Source organism: Triticum aestivum, chromosome 7B (genome assembly GCF_018294505.1).
Source record: "Triticum aestivum cultivar Chinese Spring chromosome 7B, IWGSC CS RefSeq v2.1, whole genome shotgun sequence".
NCBI classification, from domain to species: domain Eukaryota; kingdom Viridiplantae; phylum Streptophyta; class Magnoliopsida; order Poales; family Poaceae; genus Triticum; species Triticum aestivum.
In genome coordinates, this window is record NC_057813.1 from 254908223 (window position 1) to 254923582 (window position 15360).

A 15360-nucleotide genomic window follows, 5' to 3' on the forward strand; every position below is an offset into this window, starting at 1 on the left:
ATACATCACATACGGCTACGTACTCGGAGATATCCTTCTTCATACCAGTCCACCAGAAAAGTTCTTTTAAATCCAAATACATCTTGGTGTTTCCGGGGTGTATCGAGTATGGTGAGTCATGAGCCTCCTGAAGTATTAACTTCCTGATCTCTGGGTTATTGGGCACATAAACTCAGTCCTCAAACCATAAGGTATTGTGCTCATCCTCGCGAAAACCTTTGGCCTTTCCTTTGCTCATCTTCTCCTTTATCTCGTCAATCTCTTTGTCCTCCTTCTGAGTTTCTCGAATTTTGTTCAACAAGGTCGACTGAACCTCCATCGTTTCAAGGAAACCTCTAGGAACAATCTCTACTCGAAGTTCCATGAGATCCTCAGCTAACTCCTTTGGCAATCCCTTACTTTCAAGGATATTGGCATAACTCTTTCGGCTCAGAGCGTCTGCTGGCTTTTCCTGGATGATAGTGTAGCTTCATATCGTAATCCTTTATAAGTTCCAACCATCTCCTCTGTCTAAGGTTCGGCTCCTTTTGCGTGAAAATATACTTCAAACTCTTATGATCCGTGTACACATCACAACGGTTTCCAATAAGGTAATGTCTCCAAGTCTTTAATGCATGCACTACGGCTGCTAACTCCAAATCATGTGTGGCATAGTTCAACTCATGGGGTTTCAGTTGTCGTGAGGCATACAAAACAACTCTTCGGTCCTGCATAAGCACACATCCCAGTCCCAAGTGAGAGGCGTCGCAATACACTTGAAACTCCTTATGTATATCTGGCAATGTTAGCACTGGGGCTGTAGTCAAACATTTCTTCAACTCCTGAAAACTTGCCTCGCAATCTTCTGTCCATTTAAACTTAGTATCCTTCTTCAATAGTTCAGTCATTGGCTTTGCAAGCTTGGAAAAATTCTCAATGAATCTCCGATAGTATCCCGCGAGTCCAAGGAAACTGCGGATCTCGCCAACTGAAGTGGGTGCCAACCATTCAGTGACTGACTGAACCTTACTGGGGTCTACTGCTATACCTTCTCCTGATATAACATGCCCAAGAAATCCTACTTCCTTCAACCAAAATTTGCACTTGCTGAACTTGGCGTATAACTGGTGTTCCCTGAGTTTCTCGAGAACTAGTCGCAAATGCTCCTTGTGCTCCTCTTCATTCTTCGAGTATACCATAATATCATCGATAAACACCACAACAAACTTGTCCAAATACTCCATGAACACCTTGTTCATCATGCTCATGAAATAGGCAGGGGTGTTTTTCAGTCCAAACGACATGACTGTATACTCGTATAATCCATACCGCATGGTGAACGTTGTCTTTGGTATATCCTTCTCTCGGATCTTCAACTGATGGTATCCTGATCGTAGATCAATCTTCGAAAACACCTTAGCTCCTTGCAGCTGATTAAACAGATCATTGATCATCGGTAGTGGATACTTGTTCTTAATCGTTACTTCATTCAAGGCTCGATAATCAACAACCATCCTTAGGGTTTTATCCTTCTTCTCGACCAAAAGTACTGGAGCTCCCCAAGGTGATGAACTCCTTCGAATATAACCTTTCTCCAACAACTCCTTGATCTGTTTCTTAATTTCCTCCAGATCATTCGCGGGCATCTGATAGGGCTCTTGGATATTGGCCCTGTACCTGGCAATAGCTCTATCAAAAACTCGATGTCTCGATCCGGTGGCATGCCTGGTAACTCTTCTGGGAAAACATCCGGGTAATCCTTTACTACAGGCACTTCCTCCTGCACAACACCTGTGAGGGCATTCACTTGGCTCCTCCTAGGCACATGCTAGATACGTACTTAATCCTTTTCCCCTCCGGGGTGGTGAGATAAATTGACCTACTAGCACAATCAATACTTCCTCCATATTTGACATACAATCCATACCTAATATCACATCCAATCCTTGTGACTCCAAGATAATTAGGTCAGACGAAAAAACATGGGTACCAATGGTTAGGGGTATCTGGTTGCACCCTTGGCTAGCCATATACTCTGCTCCAGACGAGCTCACTAAAAGAGGGGTCCTCAGGGTTTGGGTTGATAGTTTAAACTTATCCACGAATCCCCTTGATATGTATGAATGTGATGCACCAGTAATGAAAAGAACAAGAGCGGTAAATGACTTAACCAAAAACTTACCTATTACCGCGTCCGGCTGCTCTTCAACCTCCTCCACGTTAACGTGGTTCACTTGTCCTTTGTTGAATGGATTAGGCTTCTTCCCAGCGCTCCCGTTTCTGTTACCATTCCTTCCTTCAGGGTAATCATTGGCATAGTGCCCTGTCTTCCCGCACTTAAAGCAAGTAACTTGACTTAGGTCTCTTTTGGCGGGTGTGGCTGGATTGGAGCGATTTTGATTGTTGTTAGCTCCGTTCCCATTTCCATTATTAGCACCATGGTGATTATGCAATCCTCCTCCAGTGTGGGTGTGACCTCCATGGTTATGAATAAGTCCTCCCGAATTCGGGGTTAAGCGAGGCTTCTGCTGAGCTCCTGAGTTATACTTCCCTTGTCCATACTTCCTCTTACGGCTCTCAATCTGTTGTTGCTTCCCTTCGATCATAAGAGCCTTATCTACCAACTCCTGGTAGTTGTTGAAGGTTGCCACCATCAACTGCATGCTCATCTCATCATTTAACCCTTCCATAAACTTCTCCTGCTTCGCGGCATCTGTGGCCACATCATCAGGGGCATAACATGATAGCTTGCTAAAATCATCCACGTACTGGCCAACAGTACGGTTCCCCTGGCGTAAGTTGCGAAACTCCCGCTTCTTCATCTTCATAGCTCCAGTGGAAACATGGGCAGTACGAAAAGCCTGCTGAAACTGATCCCATGTGACAGTGTCGATAGGATAGGTGGCTGTAAAATTCTCCCACCATGATGTTGCGGGTCCATCCAATTGGTGTGCGGCAAAGTGCACCTTCTCCGCATCTGTGCAACCTGCGGTGGTCAACTCCCTTCCAATACGATGTAGCCAATCATCAGCAACTATTGGCTCGGTGCTACTGGAAAACACCGGCGGCTGTAACCTTAGAAAATGGGCTAGGTTGTCCACTGGTGGCGGGTTATTTTTGTTGTTGTTGTTGTTGCCCTAGTTTTGAACTAGCAATTGCATCAAAGCATTCTGCTGCTGGATCAACTGGGTGAGCTCTAGCGGGAAAGCAAATCCGGTGTCACGTCTCGGAGGCATCTGATGGGTTTATATGGAAGAGATTAGAATAGAAAAATGTCTAGTGAGAAAGCACTACCCATATGCACATGAGACAAACACAATCATTTCACTCAATCAATCAAGCAAGGGCATACAACGGTCTAGAGCTATCGCAAAAGTGCTCAACTACTACTAAATACATGGGGGAATACTACTAATATATGGTGGTCGTCTAGAAATTTTGATCGGTGGAAGGCTCCATAATGTCTGCTCCAGCTTCGTCTTCAAAGTATCATCACTAGGATCAGAATCGGTGTCATCGATGATGATGTAGTTGTCCGGGCAAGTGGGGTCGTCGTCTTCTTTTCCCGGTGCTGGTCCTCCCATGAATATTCCGATCTTCTTAACCAGGTCGTCGTTCTTCTCTAGTAGTGTCTTGATTTCCTCCTCATATCCATTGCGTGTGAACTTGAGTTCTTCCTCCAACTCGATGATCCTAGTCTTTGCGTTCTTCAATTCCATCATGTCTACGCACATCTGGTTCTCCTGACGTCGAATGTGTTGGTTTAGCTCCTGGATAAAAGCTGCATTGGATCTATCCTTCCTGGTGCTGATTATTTCCCATTGATCGTCTCGGTGCCCACATATTTAATAGGTAGTGTCTTTGAGTTCCCTGTTGTAGACTTCTCCAATGCTTCCCATGGTAATGTGGGCTGCCATGCTCTTGCCTAGACCCCAGGTTGGTGCATCGAAAGAAAATTCTATAGGTTTAGAAGTTGGCGAGAACATCCTTCCTGGAACTTGTACTTGAATCATCCAGTGCTCCTCTTCTGGTAAGGTGGCATTGTACGTCCCGGTGAAACTTGGTATTCCAATGTTCAAGTACCTAGTGACTTCCTTCAAGTGGCGTCCAAAAGGTGTGTCCTCATCCGGTTGCGCAAACTTGTTCTTCATCTCCGTCATCCTAAGGAGTAGAAAAAGGAGAGGGGTCAGAAATGAGTAGAGAAGAGTGACCTATGGTTTATCTTAGTGGTCGTGTCCTACACTCAACGTGTGCTCTGATACCATCTTGTAGCGACCCGACCTCAAACGGTCAAGTCTCTGTGCTTCAGTGTCATCCCTGGATCAGTAATGCTGACACGCACAGTACTCGAAGGATTTATAACAGAGTAGCAATCACACACTTATTACATCGAATGTCTCAAAAGAGAACTTATTACAATAATACGGCTTAAGGCCATCTAATGCGATAACAATGGAAGGCTTGGAAGATAAAGTGAGTCAATCAACTCCAACGGCATAGCTGAGCTGCACGGCAACGACCTAACAAACCTTACTCCTCGTCTGAAAAGTCTGCAACATAATACGTTACAGCCCGAAAACGGGTCAGCACATGGAATATGCTGGCAATCTAACACAGTAGAGCAAGAACAGAATAATGCTATCACTACATGCATATTTGGCTGGTGGAAAGCTCTATGGTTACAGTTTTGCGAAAAGCAAATTTTTCCCTACAACAAAGGAATAAATTTTAGTTTAACTATCATGGTGGTTGAAACATTGAGAAGGTATAACCCCAACTCAATCCCAAGTTAAAAGTAATTAACAACCCAACAATATTAATTAAGAGTGATGAGATACATGTGATAACCCAAGTACTAGATACTCAAGATTGTCCATAACCGGGGACACGGCTAACCATGATTAGATTGTACACTCTGCAGAGGTTTGCGCACTTTTCCCCACAAGACTCGATCGCTTCCGTTGGATTTCTCGCACTGCACGATGTTTGAGAAACGGATGACCGAGACATAGTCTTTCAGAAGCATTAACTCCCTACTCCGGGTAGACCATACCAAACCTACAAAACCCACTACCTGCTGATCTACCTCTTTGAGAGCTTCATGAAACTTACTCAACTATGCTAGAGCCCATAATAGCTTGTGACTGCACACGGAAGTTTCTAGCATGAATCATCTCAGTTCCCTTTAAGCATGGGTGGTGATGACCCACAAGTATAGGGGATCTATCGTAGTCCTTTTGATAAGTAAGAGTGTCGAACCCAACAAGGAGCAGAAGGAAATGATAAGCGGTTTTCAGCAAGGTATTCTCTGCAAGTACTGAAATAAGTGGTAACAGATAGTTTTGTGATAAGATAAATTGTAACGAGCAACAAGTAACAAAAGTAAATAAAGTGCAGCAAGGTGGCCCAATCCTTTTTGTAGCAAAGGACAAGCCTGGACGAACTCTTATAATAGGAAAAGCGCTCCCGAGGACACATGGGAATATCGTCAAGCTAGTTTTCATCACGCTCATATGATTCACGTTCGGTACTTTGATAATTTGATATGTGGGTGGACCGGTGCTTGGGTACTGCCCTTACTTGGACAAGCATCCCACTTATGATTAACCTCTATTGCAAGCATCCGCAACTACAACAAAAGTATTAAGGTAAATCTAACCATAGCATGAAACATATGGATCCAAATCATCCCCTTACGAAGCAACGCATAAACTAGGGTTTAAGCTTCTGTCACTCTAGCAACCCATCATCTACTTATTACTTCCCAATGCCTTCCTCTAGGCCCAAATAATGGTGAAGTGTTATGTAGTCGACGTTCACATAACACCACTAGAGGTTAGACAACATACATCTTATCAAAATATCGAACGAATACCAAATTCACATGACTACTAATAGCAAGACTTCTCCCTTGTCCCCAGGAACAAACGTAACTACTCACAAAGCATATTCATGTTCATAATCAGAGGGGTAATAATGTGCATAAAGGATCTGAACATATGATCTTCCACCAATTAAACCAACTAGCATCAACTACAAGGAGTAATCAACACTACTAGCAACCTACTAGCACCAATCCCGGACTTGGAGACAAGAATTGGATACAAGAGATGAACTAGGGTTTGGAGATGAGATGGTGCTGGTGAATATGTTGATGGAGATTGCCCTCTCCCGATGAGAGGAGCGTTGGTGATGATGATTTCCCCCTCCCGGAGGGAAGTGTCCCCGGCAGAACAGCTCTGCCGGAGCCCTAGATTGGTTCCGCCAAGGTTCCGCCTCGTGGCGGCGGAGTCTCGTCCCGAAAGGTTCTCTTCTATTTTTTTCGCATCGAAAGACTTCATATGGGAGAAGATGGGCGTCGGAGAGCCACCAGGGGGCCCACGAGGTAGGGGGCGCGCCCAGGGGGGCGCCCCCACCCTCGTGAGCAGGGTGTGGGCCCCCTGGCCTTCATCTTTGGCGACGATTTTTCTTTATTTATTTTAAGGTATTCCGTGGAGTTTCAGGACTTTTGGAGTTGCGCAGAATATTCCTTCAATATTTGCTCCTTTTCCAGCCCAGAATTCCAGCTGTCGGCATTCTCCCTCTTCATGTAAACCTTGTAAAATAAGAGAGAATAGCCATAAGTATTATAACATAACGTGAAATAACAGCCCATAATGCAATACATATTGACATAAAAGCATGATGCAAAATGGACGTATCAACTCCCCCAAGCTTAGACCTCGCTTGTCCTCAAGAGAAAAGCCAATAACAATAAATATTTCCTCATGTTTAGAGGTAGAGGCGTCGATAAAACTAAAATACGGACATGAAGGCATCATGATTATTTCATAACAACAACATAAATAGATTTTTTCATATGATTACTCATGTTCAAGTGATGATCTTTTCACAAAGCCAAAGTATGAGTCAAAAACCTTATTGGGCACCAACAAATTATACCCTCAGTCATTGAAGCAATTGCAATTTATCATAACATCGGAAAGAGTCTATGTCAGAGCTTAAAAGAAAGTCCACATACTCAACTATCACTTAGTCCTTCATAATTGCTAACACTCACGCAATACTTGTGGTTACAGAGTTTTAATCGGACACAGAGAAAGATAGGGGCTTATAGTTTTGCCCCACAACCTTTTACCTCAAGGGTAATGTCAACAATAATAATTCATGCTCCCCCACATCCAATTAGATATATATATCATGTTCTTTCCAACATGCTGAGCTTGCCAAAGGATAAAATGAAAAAGGGAAAGGTGAAGATCACCGTGACTCTTGCATAAGGTAGAGGATAATAATAAAAGATAGGCCCTTCGCAGAGGGAAGCAGAGGTTGTCATGCGCGTTTAGGGTTGATGCACAAAATCTTAATGCAAAAGAACGTCACTTTATATTGCCCCTTGTATGTGAACCTTTATTATGCAGTCCGTCGCTTTTATTGCGTCCACAACAAGTTCGTACAAAGCTTATTTCTCTACACTAATAAGTCATGCATATTTAAAGAGCAATTTTTATTGCTTGCACCGATGACAACTTACTTGAAGGATCTTACTCAATCCATAGGTAGATATGGTGGACTCTCATGGCAAAACTGGTTTAAGGGTATTTGGAAGCACAAGTAGTATTTCTACTTAGTGCTGAGAATTTGGCTAGCATGAGGGGGAAAGGCAAGCTCAACACGGTAGAGGATCCATGACAACATACTTTATCTCAGATGTAAGAAAACATAACTCATTATGTTGTCTTCCTTGTCCAACATCAACTCTTTAGCATGTCATATTTTAATGAGTGCTCCCAATCATAAAAGATGTCAATGATAATATATCTATATGTGAAACCCCTCTTTTCTTATTACTTCCTATTAATTGCAATGATGACCAAAGCTATATTTGCCAACTCCCAAGAACTTTAAATCATCATACTCTTTCTATGTGAAGTCATTACTTTCACTAAGATCAATACGAGCTCTTTGACTCTTTTTATTTCTTTTTCTTCTAGTTACCCAAGATCATGGCAAAATACTCAAGCCCTTGATTCGACACTAATCTTTATTATATAGCTCACGGACTCGATTACAAATAAGGAACATAAAGCAAAACTCAAAACTAGATCATGCCATGACTTTATTCTACTAAATCAAGATGCTACTAATAGGATCGAACTAAGAAAAACGGTAAAGATAGGAGTTGTGATGGTGATACGATACCAGGGCACCTCCCCCAAGCTTGGCAGTTGCCAAGGGGAGTGCCCATACCCATGTGATTATGTCTCCTTCTTTGTTGTTGGCGGTGGAGGTGTTGATGATGATGCAAGCTTGTCGTCCACCTTCCATGGCATAGGCTCACCATCATAGAAGGATGATCGAGTCTCTGGAATCCTCAGATCTGCAGCCAAACTCATCCTTTCGAATCTATATTCATACTCAAAGTTTTGGTTTTGCAGATCATAGATTTGGGCTTGGAGGTGCTCGATCTTCTCATGTAGCTTGAAGATAGCTTCCTCGATCTTCTTGGCATCCGGCTTGTAATTGTTGGTGAACTCCGCGAGCATGTTGTGGGTAGCGTTTATTCCACGCTCCACCATCTCCTGGCACTTGAAAACTTGTTGCTCCATTGCTTCGAGCCTCAACTCCACGCTTCTGGTTCCCTTTGGTCCCTCAACATCGCGGATGTGCAGCAACCCATCACACATCTCAATGGTTTGAGGGTGTCGCGGCACCTCTGTGAGGTATGGGTTGATCACCTTCTCGAAGAACTTGTCCTTGGAAGCACTTGGGGTCGTCATGATGATCTAGACCTGTCAAAAAACAGCTCGAAACAAGAACATGGGAGATTTGCGTGATACGAGAGTCAAAACCTTCGGGAGTATATATAATGAATTTTTACCGACCAAAATACGTATCGTGCAAGGAAACAGAGTCCGGAGGGCACACGAGGTGCTCACGAGGTAGGGGGCGTGCCCGGGGGGGTAGGGCGCGCCCTCCACCCTCGTGGAGGCCTCGTGTCCTCCCCGGACTGCTACTTATTTTTCTATTTTTCTAAATATTCCAAATCGGAGAAATATTGCCTTAAAAATTGTTTTGGAGTCGGTTTACTTACCGTATCACATACCTATTCCTTTTTGGAGTCTGGAACGTTCTGGAAAGTGTCCCTTATGTACTCCTCCGGGGTTACGGTTTCAATAATATTAGTTTCAACATTTATAGGATTACCTGAGATATAGTGTTTGATCCTTTGACCGTTTACCACCTTCGGATTTGTGCCTGCGAAGTTGTTGATTTTTATAGCGTCGGAACGATAGACCTCCTCGATAATGTAAGGACCTTCCCATTTGGAGAGAAGTTTTCCTGCAAAAAATCTTAAACGAGAGTTGTATAGAAATACATAATCACCTGCATTAAACTCACGCTTTTGTATTCTTTTGTCATGCCATCTTTTAACCTTTTCTTTAAACAACTTGGCATTTTCATAAGCTTGGGTTATCCATTCATCAAGTGAGCTAATATCAAATAACCTCTTCTCACCGGCAAGTTTGAAATCATAGTTGAGCTCTTTAATAGCCCAGTATGCCTTATGTTCTAGTTCGAGAGGTAAGTGACAAGCTTTTCCATAAACCATTTTATAGGAGACATACCCATAGGATTTTTGTATGCAGTTCTATAGGCCCATAATGCATCATCAAGTTTCTTGGACCAATTCTTTCTAGACCTATTGACAGTCTTTTGCAAAATTAATTTGAGCTCTCTATTGCTCGATTCTACCTGACCGCTAGACTGCGGGTGATATGGAGATGCAATTCGATGATTAACGTCATATTTAGCAAGCATCTTACGGAAAGCACCATGAATAAAGTGTGAACCACCATCAGTCATTAAGTATCTAGGGACTCCAAACCTCGGAAAAATAACTTCCTTAAGCATTTTAATAGAAGTGTTATGATCAACACTACTAGTTGGAATAGCCTCTACCCACTTAGTAACGTAATCAACAACAACTAAAATATGTGTATATCCATTAGAGGCAGGAAAATGTCCCATATAACCAAAGCCCCAAACATCAAATGGTTCAATAACAAGTGAATAATTCATAGGCATTTCTTGACGTCTACCAATATTACCAATTCTTTGACATTCATCGCAAGACAAAACAAACTTACGGGCATCCTTGAAGAGAGTAGGCCAATAAAAACCGGATTGCAATACCTTATGTGCAGTTCTATCTCCAGCGTGGTGTCCTCCATAAGCTTCGGAGTGACACTTGCGTAGGATCTGTTCCTGTTCATGCTCAGGTACACAACGTCTAATAACACCATCTACTCCTTCTTTATAAAGATGTGGGTCATCCCAAAAGTAACGTCGCAAGCCATAGAAGAACTTTTTCTTTTGTTGGTATGTGAAGCTAGGCGGTATAAATTTGGCAACAATATAATTAGCATAATCAGCATACGATGGAGTGCTATGAGAAGTACTTATGACATTTAATTGTTCATCAGGAAAGCTATCATCAATAGGTAGTGGGTCATCAAGAACATTCTCTAATCTAGACAAGTTGTCTGCAACGGGGTTCTCAGCTCCTTTTCTATCAACAATATGTAAATCAAATTCTTGCAGCTGGAGAACCCATCTAATAAGTCTAGGTTTTGCATCTCTCTTTTCTATAAGATATTTAATAGCAACATGATCTGTGTGAATAGTAACTTTAGAATCAACAATATAGGGTCTGAATTTATCACAAGTAAATACAACTGCTAAAAGTTCCTTTTTGGTAGTAGCATAATTTCTTTGATCATTGTCTAGAGTCTTACTAGCATAATGGATAACATTTAATTTCTTATTGACTCTTTGCCCTAGAACAGCACCTACAGCATAATCACTAGCATCACACATAATTTCAAAGGGTAAATTCCAATCAGGTGGCTGAACAACAGGTGTAGAGACTAATGCTTTCGTAAGTGTTTCAAATGCTTCTACGCAATCATCATCAAAAACAAATGGTACATCTTTTTGTAATAAATTAGTCAGAGGCCGAGAGATTTTTGAGAAGTCCTTAATGAACCTCCTATAAAATCCGGAATGACCAAGGAAGCTTCTTATACCTTTGATGTCCTTGGGACATGGCATCTTTTCAATAGCATCAACCTTGGCTTTACCAACTTCAATACCTCTTTCAGAAACTTTGTGCCCCAAGACAATACCTTCATTAACCATAAAGTGGCACTTTTCCCAATTCAAGACAAGATTAGTTTCTTCACATCTCTGCAAAACTCGAGCCAAATTGCTCAAGCAATCATCAAAAGAGGAACCATAGACGGAAAATTCATCCATGAAAACCTCACAAATTTTCTCGCAAAAGTCAGAGAATATAGCCATCATGCATCTTTGAAAGGTAGAAGGTGCATTACATAAACCGAAAGGCAAAAGTACCAAAAGGGCATGTAAAAGTAGTCTTTGATTGATCTTTAGCCAACACAGGTATTTGAGAAAAATCGGAATAACCATCTAGAAAGCAATAGTGTGTATGTTTGCATAATATTTCTAGCATTTGATCAATAAAAGGTAAGGGGTAATGATCTTTCTTAGTAGCATTATTTAATTTGTGGAAATCAATTGCAATCCTATAACCTGTGACAATTTTTTGCGGAATCAATTCATCTTTGTCATTAGGGACAACAGTAATACCTCCCTTCTTAGGGACACAATGGACAGGACTTACCCACTGACTATCAGCAACGGGATAAATTATACCTGCCTCCAGAAGCTTGAGTATTTCCTTTCTTATCACTTCTTTCATTTTAGGATTCAAACATCGTCGAGAATCACAAACTGGTTTGGCATCAGCTTCCAAATTTATTTTATGTTGACATAGAGTGGGACTAATGCCCTTAAGATCATCCATAGTATATCCAATAGCAGCACGGTGCTTTTTCAGAGTTTTCAATAATCTTTCTTCTTCATGCTCTGAAAGGTTAGCACTAATAATGACAGGATATATTTTCTTTTCATCAAGATAATCATATTTAAGATTATCAGACAACGGTTTAAGATCAAACATGGGATCACCCTTGGGAGGAAGGAGGATCCCCTAGGATTTCAACAGGAAAATTATGTTGCAGAATAGGTTCCTATTTAAAGAATACTTCATCTATTTCCCTTCTTTAATTCATGAACATATCATTTTCATGGTCTAGCAAATAGTGTTCTAAAGGATCACTAGGAGGTACAACAATAGAAGCAAGACCAATAATTTCATCCTTACTAGGCAATTCTTCCTCACGATGTTGTTTACTAAATTTAGAGAAATTAAACTCATGAACCATATCGTCCAAACCAACAGTAACAACATTCTTTTTGCAGTCTATCGTAGCATTAACAGTATTCAAGAAGGGTCTACCAAATATAATGGGACAAAAGCTATCTTGTGGAGAACCAAGAACAAGAAAATCAGGGGGATATTTGGTTTTCCCACACAAGACTTCAACATCTCTAACAATTCCCACTGGTGAAATAGTATCTCTATTGGCAAGTTTAATTGTGACATCAATTTCTTGTAACTCAGTCGGTGCAATATCATGCATAATTTCTTTGTATAAGTCAATGGGTATAACACTAGCACTAGCACCCATATCACATAAGCCATGATAACAATGATCTCCTATTTTAACAGAAATAACGGGCACGCCTACCACAGGTCTATGTTTATCTCTATCATAGGGTTTAGCAATTCTAGCAGTTTCACCAGAGAATTGAATAACATGCCCATCAATATTATCAGACAAGATATCTTTAACAATAGCAATACTAGGTTCTACTTTGACTTGCTCAGGAGGTGTATAAGTTCTAGTATTGCTTTTACGAACAACGGTTGAAGCTTTAGCATGATCCTTTATTCTAACAGGGAAAGGTGGTTTCTCAACATAAGAAGTAGGAACAATAGGATCATTATACGTGACAATCTTTTCTTCAACTTTAATAGGTGCAGCTACTTTAACTTCCATGGGAGGATGATATTTAAACCACTTCTCCTTGGGGAGATCAACATAAGTAGCAAAAGATTCACAAAAAGAAGCTACTATGTCAGAGACAAGTCCATATTTAGTGCTAAACTTACGGAAAATATCGGTATCCATAAAAGGTTTGACACAATCAAACTTAGGTGTCATACCTGACTCCTTACCTTCGTCGAGGTCCCAATCTTCAGAGTTGCATTTAATTCTATCCAATAAATTCCATCTAAATTCAATAGGCTTCATCATAAAAGAGCCAGCAAAACAATTATCGAGCATGGTGCGATTGTTACCAGAAAGCCGAGCATAAAAACTTTGCATAATTACTTCTTTTGTGAGCTCATGATTGGGGCATGAATATAACATTGATTTAAGCCTCCCCCAAGCTTGAGCGATGCTTTCTCCTTCGCGAGGCCAAAAATTATATATATAATTGCGATCACGATGAACAAGATGCATAGGGTAATACTTTTGATGAAATTCCAATTTCAATCTTTTATAGTTCCATGATCTCATATCATCACATAGCCTATACCATGTCAATGCATCTCCCTCCAAAGATAAAGGGAAAGCCTTCTTCTTAACAACATCATCGGGTATACCTGCAAGCTTAAATAGTCCACAAATATCATCCACATAGCATAGATGTTCGTCAGGATGCTTTGTTCCATCTCCTGCAAAAGTGTTAGCTAGCAGTTTTTCCATCATACCCGAAGGAATCTGAAAAGGAGTTTCATTTTCAGTAGGTTCAATAGGTTCAGTAGGTTGAGGAGAAACTCTTGGCTCAACTGGATGGGGTGAAGATACCCCGAACAAGCCCCTCAAACAATTACTTTCCACTGTAACAAGTGACAGAAAATTTCAGCACACTAAATAAGGTTTTCCTTACCAAATTCCACCTACCAAAGGCGCTTCACTCCCCGGCAACGGCGCCAGAAAAGAGTCTTGATGACCCACAAGTATAGGGGATCTATCGTAGTCCTTTCGATAAGTAAGAGTGTCAAACCCAACGAGGAGCAGAAGGAAATGATAAGCGGTTTTTAGTAAGGTATTCTCTGCAAGTACTGAAATAAGTGGTAACAGATAGTTTTGTGATAAGATAAATTGTAATGAGCAACAAGTAACAAAAGTAAATAAAGTGCAGCAAGGTGGACCAATCCTTTTTGTAGCAAATGACAAGCCTGGACGAACTCTTATAATATGAAAAGCGCTCCTGAGGACACATGGGAATATCGTCAAGCTAGTTTTCATCACGCTCATATGATTCACGTTCGGTACTTTGATAATTTGATATGTGGGTGGACCGGTGCTTGGGTACTGCCCTTACTTGGACAAGCATCCCACTTATGATTAACCTCTATTGCAAGCATCCGCAACTACAACAAAAGTATTAAGGTAAACCTAACCATAGCATGAAACATATGGATCCAAATCAGCCCCTTACGAAGCAACACATAAACTAGGGTTTAAGCTTCTGTCACTCTAGCAACCCATCATCTACTTATTACTTCCCAATGCCTTCCTCTAGGCCCAAATAATGGTGAAGTGTTATGTAGTCGACGTTCACATAACACCACTAGAGGTTAGACAACATACATCTTATCAAAATATCGAACGAATACCAAATTCAATAGCAAGACTTCTGCCTTGTCCTCAGGAACAAACGTAACTACTCACAAAGCATATTCATGTTCATAATCAGAGGGGTAATAATGTGCATAAAGGATCTGAACATATGATCTTCCACCAAATAAACCAACTAGCATCAACTACAAGGAGTAATCAACACTACTAGCAACCTACTAGCACCAATCCTGGACTTGGAGACAAGAATTGGATACAACAGATGAACTAGGGTTTGGAGATGAGATGGTGCTGGTGAAGATGTTGATGGAGATTGCCCTCTCCCGATGAGAGGAGCGTTGGTGATGACGATGGTGATGATTTGCCCCTCCCGGAGGGAAGTGTCCCCGGCAGAACAGCTCTGCCGGAGCCCTAGATTGGTTCCGCCAAGGTTCCGCCTCGTGGCGGCGAAGTCTCATCCCGAAAGGTTCTCTTCTATTTTTCGCATCGAAAGACTTCATATGGGAGAAGATGGGCGTCGGAGAGCCACCAGGGGGCCCACGAGGTAGGGGGCGCGCCCAGGGGGGGCGCCCCCACCCTCGTGAGCAGGGTGTGGCCCCCTGGCCTTCATCTTTGGCGACGATTTTTCTTTATTTATTTTAAGGTATTCCGTGGAGTTCCAAGACTTTTGGAGTTGCGCAGAATATTCCTTCAATATTTGCTCGTTTTCCAGCCCAGAATTCCAGCTGCCGGCATTCTCCCTCTTCATGTAAACCTTGTAAAATAAGAGAGAATAGCCATAAGTATTATAACATAACGT